The following is a 13,105-nucleotide window of genomic DNA, read 5'->3' on the forward strand; positions in this document are numbered from 1 at the left end:
TTCAAGAGTGTTTTTTTTTCATATTTCACTTTTGAAATACGGAGATGTTCTGTTTTGCATTTTGTCGTTCGTGTGAGTGTTGGAAAATTTTAAATGATTTAAACGAGGTTTCGCTTCGAAAAACTAGCGAAAGTTCGTCGTGAAACTTTGGAGATTATTTCGAAAAGTTTTGATCGTTTTTTCGCTACATAAAAAAAACCTCTCTTTTATATGTCGCGAGTTTAATACGCTTTTAAATATGTTAGCAAGCGTTTGAAGTTATTATTTTTTTTTGAAAGAGTCGCGGAAAATTTATGCAAATCATTCTGTGATGTCAATTTTATCTTGGCGACTTTGTGTTTATATACTTCGGAACGGTTTTAATGGTGTTGAAACATTGATCGGTTGATGTTGATAGATGTCTTACGTTTGCTTTGAGAGTCTAATGTAATTGGCGAGATATGAACTTGATATATACATATATAATGTACATATATTCAATTTAATATGAAGTATAGAAATTAAAAAAAAAAATGTTTTTATGTGTACATGTAAGAGTTCGTTATGAAAATCCACAGTATTCAAATTTAGAACTACCAAATTTGATATACTTATACATATAATCGGTTAGTTTCCTATCAGAGTATGCCAATTTATCTGATTTCATTTTTGAAACCGTTCTTCACCAAATTACTTCAGGCAAATAACCTACGTGCTATTTGTCACCACTATTTCAATATTTATTTATTTATTTCATAGAATATAAACCCTCAACTTTACAGATCGCTTCAAAGCGACGGGTGAACTTGTACAGCTACAATACAATCAATCAATAGAAGCAATATATATTTTTATTTATTTTTATTTTACACTAGCTGAACCTGGCATATGTTACAATGCCAGAATAAGGCATGCCATTTCCGTTCCCATTCCCTTTTCAAGTGATTTTTGGAGCACAAATAACGTCTCTTCAAAGATGAAAGTCTCTTCAAAACAACAAACACATTTCCTTGACTACACAATGGCGTGTCAAACATTCGCGTCGGTAAATTCGTAATTACGAATATTATTATAAAGAGGTTTTTTCCAGTTTTTTTTCACAGTAATCTTCCCGGACATGCATACAACAAATCCTGAAAGTTCCATTGTAATCGGTTGAGTGGTTTAGGAGCCTATACGAGACAGGCAGACAGATAGACAGACAGATAAACTACCTCGTCGATTATTTGAAGATATCCGCATCGGTCTTCAACGGCTCGGAACAGGTCTTTGGCGCTCATATCGGTCCACATGCGTATGTTTCGAAGCCAAGACAACTTTTTCCTGCTAACCCATTTTTTACCTTATATTTTCCCCATGGTTATCAAACGGAGAAATTCGTATTTTGGACCCCGTATCCGAGGTACTCCATCTTTCTCCGCTTGATGACAGAAACAAGTTCCCTGCCTCTCCGTATCATGTCGAGGACAGCTTCATTTGATACTTTTTTGGTCCATGGGATCTTCAGCATACGCCTCAAAATACAAAGCCACATCTCAAAAGCTTCGATGCGGCTGATCATCCTGGTCTTCAGAGTCCACGTTTCACATCCATGTAGTATGTAATACTGTCCAGGCGTAGCTCTTTGCGAATCTCAAACGCGTACGAAGATTGAGATGCTTGTTTGTAAGCGCGGCCTTCTTTTTGGTAAACGATGTTCTAGCCATCTCGATGCGGATTCTTATATCTTCATCTGGGTCCATCTCTTAAAACTAATAGCTTTACTTAATTTATTACAAACATTACGCCACCCGGGAAACGCCATATATTTCTTTTTCGTTGTGCTTTTAGGTAAAATCCATAGATAAAAGTGCTTTAAATTGGATTTTGAAAATACATATGCATATGTATTTATTTATACTTTTTTACGAAACGCAGAACATAGTCTCATTCTATGTATGTATGTGTATATGTATGTAGTTGTTTCAATAAAATGAATGAATGAATGAATACAATAAAAAAATAAAACCAATGAAAATTTTGTGTTATCTGAAAACAATGAAAAATATTCCATTCGGAAACAAAATATAAATAAAAAGTTGTATTATATTTTCCAATCATTTTTCCCGGAAAAATGTCAATTGTATTGAATATCCCTATCTCGCTATGTTCCGAGTGGAGTTCCGTGAAAATTGATAGAAATTTTTCACTGACAGGAAGTGGTACTTTACCGTTGCACTTCTTTTTAGCTTTCATCGATAAATCTTTTCTCAGATAACGGCAAAGTGCACACGGAGTTGAAAGTTTGCGTGTTTGTATTTTACTTTTGGACCGAATTCTTCGGAAATCGAATCGCTTCGAGGTACGTTTTCCGGTAGACGTTTCATTGTCGTGTTGATTTTCGTTCAATTGAAATCTCGGTCTCTTCCGAAGAAAGCAATGCTTTGGTTGAACTGAACTTCTAAACGTCGAAATCATTAGGTATCGAATTGAACAATCAACGAAATATTTGTCATATTTAAAGATTTATTTTCTATCCATATATTAAATTTATAATGTATGTACATTAGACTGGAGCGAAAAACGCATATTTAAAAACTAGTTGTCCACTAGGTCCATCGATGAAAATTCAAAATTCACATTTTCCGCTCTGATGTAATGCTACGTAAATTTTCAGTTTTTAAAGTCAGTATTGTATTACAATAGCTCGAGATCGAAGAACTTGTAATTCCAGTTTTCAATATAAAACCGCCAAATATGGTCCGGGAATCCCCCATATCAAAACAAAGCATGCTCGTATGCCGGGCAACACTGGCTAGTGTAATAATATAAATATTAAATCTATGTATGATTGATTACTTAGATAAAAATTGTTTTTGAGAAAAAATATTTTGTGATAAAAGTTGTTTTCGAAATATTCAATTGTTAATATATTTTATATATCATCATCGTCACATACAGCCATTAAAAATCCACCGCTGGATGAAGGCTTCAATTCAATACGCTTCCACTCTCTCTCCGTTTTGCGCAACTCTCATCCATCTCACCCCACACATATTCCTAATTTCATCTACCTATCTTCCTTTTACCCTTTTGCATTCTCTCGAGTACCATTCTTGCACTTTTTTCGTCCATTCTTCTAGTAATTTCAATGTCTTCATTCTATCCACTTTATCGACTACCCTTGTCATACTTCTCACCCACGTATTCCGTTTCCTATCTTTCCTCGTTATGCCAAGTATTCAATATTCCATACTTCTTTGAGTGTATTGGACTTTGTGTAGCAACTTGGCGTTTAATGTCCAAGTTTCATATCCATACGTCATCACAGTCAAAACACATTGATCGAAGATATTTTTATATATGTATGTACATCAGTGGCGTGCCGTCCATGGATGCTTTGGATCCCTTAAAATTTACGTCAAAAATATTTTCATACCCTTTTCATTTCTGAATTTCTTAGTTTTATTTCTCTTTCTTTTGTTTTTGATTACGTGATTATGATATATAAAATCTTTTGTCCGATCCAAAATTAACATAAACAAGCATCCCCGTTGAAAGGCCGTAGCCGTCTGCGCGACCGGTGCTTGTTTCCCATCAAGCTTGTATTACCATGGATGCTGAAGTTCTCTAAAAATCTTTTGCGCATGCGCACAAGTGAGCTGTCACTCTTGCGTATGCGCATGAGTGACAGACGACTCTACAATCGCCTCGCTCGCGCGAAACTTGCTCTGGAAGCAAAATATCCTTTTGCGTATGGATTTGATTCGCTTTTTTATGTATCGACTTTCGCTTGATTCGTTGATTGATATTTCGTGCGTTACGTCCAAAGTTATTTACTTTTATTATTTTATTGTTATTTATTACGTCCTACATTATTATTTATTATGGCCCTAAATATAAATAGCCAAAGTAACAATTCAAGTGGATTTATCGCCGTTGTTAATAATAATTGCAATTGTTTAATTAAAAATGTACTAAAAAGGACATTTGCTTCTCTACCATATAATGAAAAAGAGATTATTGTTATGAGCCCAAAACCCACACCAATATTGAATATTCATTTAAAAACGAAAACATTTCAAAGACATTTTAACAAATATAAATATGACAATGCTTGGAAGAATAAAATAAAAAGAGGTTAGTAATAAAATTTAAAAAAATAAACTGATCGTGTTTTGGACAGCATCTTCTGGTTGAAAAGTCACCGTACGCCACTGAATTGTACATATTTAACAATAATGTTTACAGTAATGATTTTTGATTGAATTTTTCAGAAAAAAGGGAAGATGATAACATAAAATTTTGTATTAAAATTAACAGTCAAATATTTGGAAATTTTAAGTGGTCTCAACTTAGAGATGTTTCCCTTATTAAATATAAAATTCAATTATATAAAGCAGCGTTTCCCAATCTTTTTTGACTCGCGTACCACTGTTGGTACAATTTAGTACATAACGCTAAATTGTACCACCATATAAAAATGATTGTTTTTCATGAAATTTGTTTTTGCAAGTGTAATTATTATATATAGTATTTGCATGGTAAGGAATGAGAAGACAGGATACACGTAATATGTAGATCTGTTTTGGTAAGAAATTTTGTGGAAAAAAAGTTATTTGCGGAGTCACAATTATAATATGCTCAAAGTTTAATATATTTATCTATCTTGTCTAATTCTAATTTTCTAATCATATGTACTTTCAATTTTATCTGCAACATTAAAGATTATTATAGAACTGTTCTCAAGTGTCAAATTCAAGTTATTTATTTATTGAAGCGTGAACGCGGTAAATTTAAAAATCCATGCTGATCTGAGGAAAACGTATCGATTGCCAGATTTTCGATCATCGACTGTACATATTGACGTCGACGATGACTAATTAAGATAATGTTTATTAATTTCTAGTTGTTTTACCCGGCTTCGCTCAGTATTTGTAATATAAACAACTTAAACATAGCGAATGTAATAGTAAATATTCATTTGTTTTTTATAAAATGTATTTGAATCGAAAAAAATATAATATTCAACCAATTGAATTGTCGTCATAAAATTTTTATTTTGTTTTCGAAGTTCCCAAACAAAGATACAAACTTAAAAGTCTCTTTCGAAATTATATATTAGATATAAAAAATATTTCTATTTTTATGATTGTAAATCATTCATTCCTGCATGTCCGCCATTGCTGATTTTTTTTCGCGTACCACCAACCATCAACCGCGTACCACAGGTTGGGAAACGCTGATATAAAGCATTCCTTTTATTGTGATTATTTTCAAGATTTGAAATATTGAGTGCTTTTTCCGTATGTGCCTATAAAATAAAATAAATTAATTAGCCCAATAGAACGAAATACATCTACATATATTTCCTTTCACTTTTACATTTACATTTTAAACTTAATTTTATTATAGAAATAACATTTTTTTTTCGAATACATTTGATCTAAAAGGTTTTCACATACATATGTACATACACGTATACTACAAAGAGTACATCATTAGAATGTATGTTTGTACATAGATTTAATCAAAAGAGTTGTCCTTTAAAAAGCATACTTTAGCAATTACGCCCACATAGTAATGAAAACAAACTCGTTTTCGTCTTCGCATCATTTTTACAATTCGTCAAGAGTTTCTCGTACAATTACTTGGAAGAAAAATAAAAATATAATATAAAAGAAGTATACCTATCTAATATAAATTATATATTACACATAATACGTGCCAGATTTTTTTTCTCCCCCGACACCGAACTATAAATAATACGTGAGAAATAATGTTCTCGAACACTACGTGTAAACATTTTGTACCTGACTTTTTGGCGGCCATATTGAAAATGTGAGGAATTTATTGCCCGTATTGTCTCGGACAGGAGACGACACATTCTCCAAAAAACACACCCCAGGTAATAAAATACCAGCAATGGGTCTGTAGCGGATTCTGTTGCTATGTAGGGAAAAACTAATCAATTCACAATCGGGAAATTCTAGTTGGAAAATAATATGTTTAGTACACTCATACGGAAAGACGTGAATACTTTAATATATTGTAGCAAATGCTAAAATGAGCCGCCGTTATAATTGGTTTTCGATGATTATCTCCAGGCTTAGTACAAGTAGGCTAAAAAATGACCACCGAATTAGCATAGTTACGGCACCCGGTCCCTTCTCAGAACTGACAGCGATAGCGTGGGACTGAGTGCCGTGGGAATGCATATCCGGGTACATGCCTAAACAAAAGGGAAGTAACCGGACGTCGAAGATGCAGGGAGCGACCTGTTCTTTATAAACGGGTACTTAGGCGATATCAAGGCATTCTGGACGGAGCATTGGCAGTGCCTGTATCTCCTTAATCACCAATAAATGCTGTGACGCGACTTTGGCCTTCCATTTGGATACTACGCCCAACCCTACGCAACAATATTATACTTAAATTAAAATAAAAGTTATAGTATGCGTGGTGAGATTGATTTGGTGTCCTCTTTGTTGAAATGTTGTAGATTTTTATTATATACTGTAAATACAGATTATTGTGAAATTTTTAATGTGAAATAATTGTTTTGGAAAATATTTCTACATCAAAATGAAACGTTATATTTTATATGAAATAGCAGTATTACTTACAAAGTGAAGTGTATATTTAATTCTGAGAATTGCCAGGTTTCTTTGCCTCAAATAGTAATGACCGTTAATGCCATTTTTATTAAAAGGTTTTTTTATTAGTTTCACTTCGCCAATTGGTCTGACAAACTTCCTACACTCTTCCGATAGCTTTTAAACTTTGCCATTTTGCGAGGTTTGGCTGCCGATAGAGATTTCAATTAGATCCGCTAAGTTGATGGTGAAATATAATCGTAATAAACACGTTTAAGAATCCAAGAATTTTGGAGAAAGTGACAGCTCAATCACTGCCAATAACCAGTAGCCTTGTTTGTTTGAATTTCCGCCACCAACTCATTTTAATAGTTTAAACGCTTATAACTTTATCATTTTCACACTATCTTATAAAATTTGCATTTAAGACTCTTATTATCTCTCAATAGGCGATATAAAGAATGATAAAAATGTTTATATAAAATTGAAATGGCCAATGCGGTGTTCGTTCTTTGGCCAAGGCGTTCTCGCCACTTGTTTGACCTTTCTCTTTTCAATCTCTTCTAACTTTGTTTTCAACTCTCTTTTCACTATATCTTTGCATTATAAGCTCTGATTATCTCTCAAATATATGTTTTCTTCACTATATACATACATGTATAATGAATGATAAAAATATTTTGAGATAGAATAAATCAGACGGCCCACGCTGTGTATGTGTTTAAACAGTGGTGGATTTAAACAGGGCCCGAGGTGTTAAATTTAGGGATAATTTTCAACCCCCCCTCCCCCTCTTCCCCAGTTATGTAGCAAGGATTAACCAAATGAAGACTATAGCCGTGCTTAATGCATTTTCGGAAATGCGTACGTGCGCGCATATTCGCTCCATTGAATTTTATTATCGTCCGTGATATTTTGTAAAAACAATAAAAAAATAGTTGCTCATCAAGTTTGAGGCGAGAATGCTGAAATTCAATGCCCGCTATAAATAATATTTGGCCAATAAGTGCCAATATGGAGCTTCTCATTTAGTAAAATACGTTTTTATTTTTCATAAAGTAGTTCTACTTTCTGGATGAAGTTTTGGATTGGAATATTTTTGATTTAATTCTACTTTTATGATGTCGTATTGGATGAATATATAGAAAAACAATAATAATTCGCTAAAAATTTTTCTGGAATGTTTTTCAGTTTATATTGTCGAGCATTTAAAACCATATATTTTATACTATTTCATTAATTATTCTATGTAATAAAAAGTATTTTATAGTTAATTAAATCATTTTTGAAAGCTTCGGGCTTAAAACTCATACATTATTTTTTAATCGCGACTTTCATTAAAATATTTAATGTTTCACAAAATCTGTTCCATTAAATATAAAATCATATGATTTGTACAGGCAAATAATTTTAATTATTAATTAAAATAAATAAAGTTTCAATATATTATTTAATTTTGATTTTATTTTATTAAGCTCTTAAGCTCATTTTATTAAGCTCTTATATACATATGTAAACAATTTTTATTTTATCTGTACACTTTGAAGGCGTTTGATTGAAAAATCGTTTAATTAACATTGACATTTTTACGATGCTCTTTTTTTAATTTATTTTCTAGGTCGTAAATTAACGACATAGTAATTTATGACCGTTGAACATACACAATAAAATACACATATGTAAACATACATATGTATGTTTACTTTTCGATCTATCGTCGGAATGAGTGCCGGGTTTCGATAAAATCGAACAGACTTCAAAGGATTCCTCGCTTCGCTCCTTCCTATGCAACTTTATCGACTTCCGGTTGTATCGGAAACTATTTTCACCCCCTATCTGTATAGATATCGGTGCATTGCCTTCAGTGGTGAAAATTTACGACCCATTTGCACGTGTAAAAATGTGCAAAAGTCAAACGTATCCGGTCGTTGTTGCTTTCTGGTTCGTCGCCCTTTAGAGTATCGGGCTTGGTGGCTAGATTTTCGCACTTTTCAATATCGGTAATAGTTGATGCCACCTCAACAGTATACATATATGTATGTACAGGATGAGATAATCCAATAACTTCTATCTGAAAAATTAAATCTACATATCAACCAGTAAACTACATAAAAATGTCAATCAGGGGACTCCAGATCAGCACAACCTTTAAAATTCATTGAACTTCTTCTAAGATCTTTGAATTTCTGAGCTGTTTTAAATTAACCCTCCCTCACCGAAGTGGGGTATGCAAGTGCCCCAATTTTTACGTTTTTCGTAATAACTATGTTCTTTTCAAAGCTATGTACACACCCTATATTTCTTGTATTCCTAGAATAAACTACAAGAAATTTATTTTAATACATTTTATATGATTTATAAAAGGGGTATATCGTAAAAAAATACATTTATACATTTCTACCTTCCAAAGTATGATTTAAAGGCGGTAGCGATCAGTCATGTTTTTTACTGTTCGCTTGCATATTCTTGTTGATCTCATCGATCAATACGAGAGAAAGAGACGGCTATATTTTCGTAAGCTTTTGTTTTCGTCGCTTTTAGCGCGTGGCTGTTGAGTCATGCAGTCGCCTGTTGGCCTTACCTATGTATGTACGTTTGGTTTGGTTCACTGCTGAACGTCACTCACGGGGTCAATATTAATGACTACCACTCTCGGAGTCTCGATGGCGATGACTAACTTATGTGATCGGATCGTGATCTATATAAATTATATTTATCTTTTGGGTTGGGCAAAGTCCGGCATTCCTGGGTTGGACAAAGTCCGGCACTCCCGTCTTATTTGACTATCCCTTTACCGGAATTTTAATGGACTTGTTACTCACGTATATGAATGTGAGAAAGTGAATTTTATTATTGTGGGAATTTCATTGATAACGGTTCCGCGACAACTGGCTCATTGACCTTTCACTTTCGGATTTTCAAAAGCATTTATTTAGTTTGTAGTACCGGTAGTTCCAAAGGCTTGGTTTCGGTCAAATACTGATGCCATCAGTATGGATGCGGTGCATCCGCTCTAAAATCGCCAGACAAATTGAACGACAGATTAACGGACGGCTGCTTTAAATGCAATTCTCGTCTTCTCGAATGATAGATTGCACATCAGATGACGGGTAACCTTTCGATGTGCACAGATGCAATTATTAAAATGGTAATTATTAAAAATGAGTTGGATTTATTTTGGCGAGTTTTTAATAATTTAATAAGGAAAAATTCGGAACTAAAGTATCAGAAGCACAAAACGTATACAGGGTAGGTATGTCGGGACTTCGGGTAGATTTCGCTTAGTGTAAGTGCGAGCAGTGCGCACGCATAAGGTACACGTGTTGCTAATCTGTGGTTCAGTCTGTCTGGCGCTTGTCGATCGTTTGCACCGCATCGGCAGAGTTATAACGGTTAGTCACAGTTGGACCTGTGCTCCGCGCGGTTGGTCGCTAAACCTCCGCACGTATCGTCTTAATAAACTACATGACTGAAAACGCACGTGTTTGATCTTCACCTCAACCGCCACATCCCAACCGTGGTCCTGAACAGCGACACCTGTCAGCGACATTTGCCCTCAATTTATATCGAATCTTGCCTTATTAAACTCGCCCGAAAGATCCAACTCAATTTTAATAATTACCATTTTAATAATTGCATCTGTGCACATTTTTACTCGTAAGGTTACTCGTTATCTGATGTGCAATATATCATTCGAGAAAACGAGAATTACGTTTAAAGCTGCCGTTCTGTTAATCTGTGTCGTTCGTTTGTCTGGCGATTTTAGAGCGGATGCACCAAACCCCATCAGTATCGGTACTTTCGGTAATACCCGTGAGCAAGTTGTCGCATGAGTGAAATTTCGTGCGCGTAACGCCTTTGAGTGAAAGGTTTGTGAGCCAGTTGTCGTGACACCATTGATAAGAGAGGTACATAACAGTATGTAAAATAAAGTAAAATAAAAAAATTGCAAGATCTGTCGGTTAAATAGAGAATTAGATATAGTAAAAGAATATAACGGAAAGAGTTAAGAGGAGAGTGTAATTGAATGTTTCTAGAAGTTATTTAATATTTTGAAGTGGTTGAAAATCCAAAATGTTTATTTTTAAAGTTACAAATCGTCTAATTGTTCCCGCCCTACTCTGTATTAAGTATCGGGTTTGGTCCGGATGTAGGTTCTTTTTATTATTTTTAATCAAAGTTGTAAAAATTCTGATCGCCATTTTCCAAGATGGTCGTCCTATAAAAGTGGGTAGGAGTAGCAGTGAGTGGAAGAAGCTTGGGAAGTTTTCGAGTTGATTGAGGTAGCCGAGGGCTAGGGTTTTGTTGATTAAAATTTGATAGAAATACGGTCCAGAGACGAGACTGTGTTGCGTAGTGAATTTCCTTTGGAATTACATTTGCCCGTTTTATTTTATTTTTTGCGTGTATTTATTTCTTTTTACCGTGTTTTTTTTTATATAATTTATTTAAATAATACATAATGTACGTATCTTTTTACCGTATTGTTTTGGGGTTCTTATTGAATTTTATGGTATCAAAGTCTTCTCCCATTATAATACACGTAAATTGTATACTAACGTAATAGAATATGACATATTCTTGGAAATATCGTGTAATGAGATATTTTTAAATGTATAGAAAGCAATTTCGCAGTTCTGTAAAGAATCGATCACATTTTGTATTATTACCTTACATTTATATAAAGTACATGTATTTTTATTTAATGAAATTTATACGAAATGAATCAAGTCGTGGACAATTTTATCTTCTATTACAAAATCGAGTTAAGCTTAATTTTATCTTATATATGTATTTTTTAAATAATTAAAATACATCAATCTTAATGTTAATATTTTTTTTCATGTGAGATGAATTACTCGGCGTTCCTCGAGCGAGTTTAATCTGGAAAGGAAAAGGAAAAAATATGTCGAAATATAATTTGGAATTGTACGATTGATTTAAGCTCAGAAAAAAGATACATAACTTATTTATTTATTCATCTAATTAAATTAACTTTATTGTACAAAGTTCAACATTGACGTTTATTTTTAAAATATTATACAATATTTAATGTATCGGTTTTTAATTAATACTAAGCGATTTAACGATAGGTCATTTTAATGAAAAGGTAAAATTAATTCATTGATCATTAATCTTTAACAGTATTTAATTGGATTTTCTGTCGAACGATAAGACGATAATTTTCGGGCACAAAAACAATTTTCCTTTGATAAATTGTTTTTACAATTTTCTTTTCAATTCTTCGCTCGTTATATCAACAATCATTTTCAATATAACTTTTTTACTCTACACCATATCGTTTTTCATCAAAGAAAAGCTTTTGTTTGCTATTTTTACATATCAAATGTCACACAAGAACATACACACTGTACGGTCAACATTCGATATTATTCTTCTTACATATAAATATATGTAAGTACATATAAATATATTCTCACATTTATATTCCATTTTATATCAAAAAAATTGTCAGAATTATGAATTTTCAGTAAAGAAACATTGAGTATAAAATCGATCTTGAATTTTCCCATTGAAGTTTGTTGCACGTAAGGATTGAACATTGCTCGGTAAAAGTTCCACATTTTGATAGTTTGAAAAAACTCATCGTTCGGTGCAACGAAACAAGCTTTGACTTTTGCAATTTATCTTACAGAGTTTTTAAATCGAAATTTTCCCGTCGCACATAGGCGAGTGCGAAAATCTAGTCGTGTGGTATTTTTCACGAAATCCGTCGGTCGGGAAAACTTGATTTATTTTGTTTGTAATCGGAATTCCTGAGTCGGTATTTGAACGCAAATGTTTGTGTTATTAACGAGATGGCTGCGGTAGCTTTTTTACCTGTATACGGTGTCGGTCAGGTGTCGACAACTACTCACTTTTCCTGTGTAAAATGTTTATCTATGTATGTAGTTAAAAGCTCTATCTATGTATTTCTTATTACGTATGTGTTATTTGTTTGTTCTTGTTGAGTTGATTCAACGCCGATATTATTGTACGGTAGAAGTTTGTTTATCTAAGTTGAAAATTTCTTGGAAAATTTAAGACTTTTCGTGCACCGAGCTGAGATTATTTGGCTGCCTTCTCTTAAGAGTCTGACGCGTTGTTTTAATTTTGTAAATCCTAGCTGTGAATGAAAATAATGTGCTGAAATACATCATTTTTTGTTTTCTTTTTCTCTCTTACAAGTTGAAGCTCATTTCAGATTACTATATCAAAATAAAAATAGAATTTTGTACAATTTTGCATCGATAAATAAAGGTTTATTTCGATAAAACGATTCTTTTCTTAGTGTAAGTGAATTTATTTAAATTCCAATTCTTTTGACAATCTTGCTTTTTTGTGAATTTAATATCAACAAATGAAATGGTTAGCTTTTTTCAAGAAATGATCAGTAACTTTGAAGAAATTCTTTTGATAATAGTGTACTTTATACGTATGTATGTAGACAAAAATGAACGGTCAGTATTTTGTGATTAATCAGAAAATAGTCGAGCACTCAGTGAATAATAATGTAACTTACTGAACATCTACATATTTACTGACCCAAT

The 13,105-nt window shown here is 33.1% G+C and overlaps 1 protein-coding gene across 8 annotated transcripts in view; it reads left to right on the forward strand.

The window, feature by feature from the left end:
* The window catches only part of Dh31-R (Diuretic hormone 31 Receptor), a 220,007-nt gene that overhangs the window by 75,385 nt on the left and 131,517 nt on the right, over positions 1–13,105 (forward strand). The gene's annotated exons all lie outside the window — the stretch shown is intronic.

Source organism: Arctopsyche grandis, chromosome 12, assembly GCF_051622035.1.
Source record: "Arctopsyche grandis isolate Sample6627 chromosome 12, ASM5162203v2, whole genome shotgun sequence".
NCBI lineage: Eukaryota > Metazoa > Arthropoda > Insecta > Trichoptera > Hydropsychidae > Arctopsyche > Arctopsyche grandis.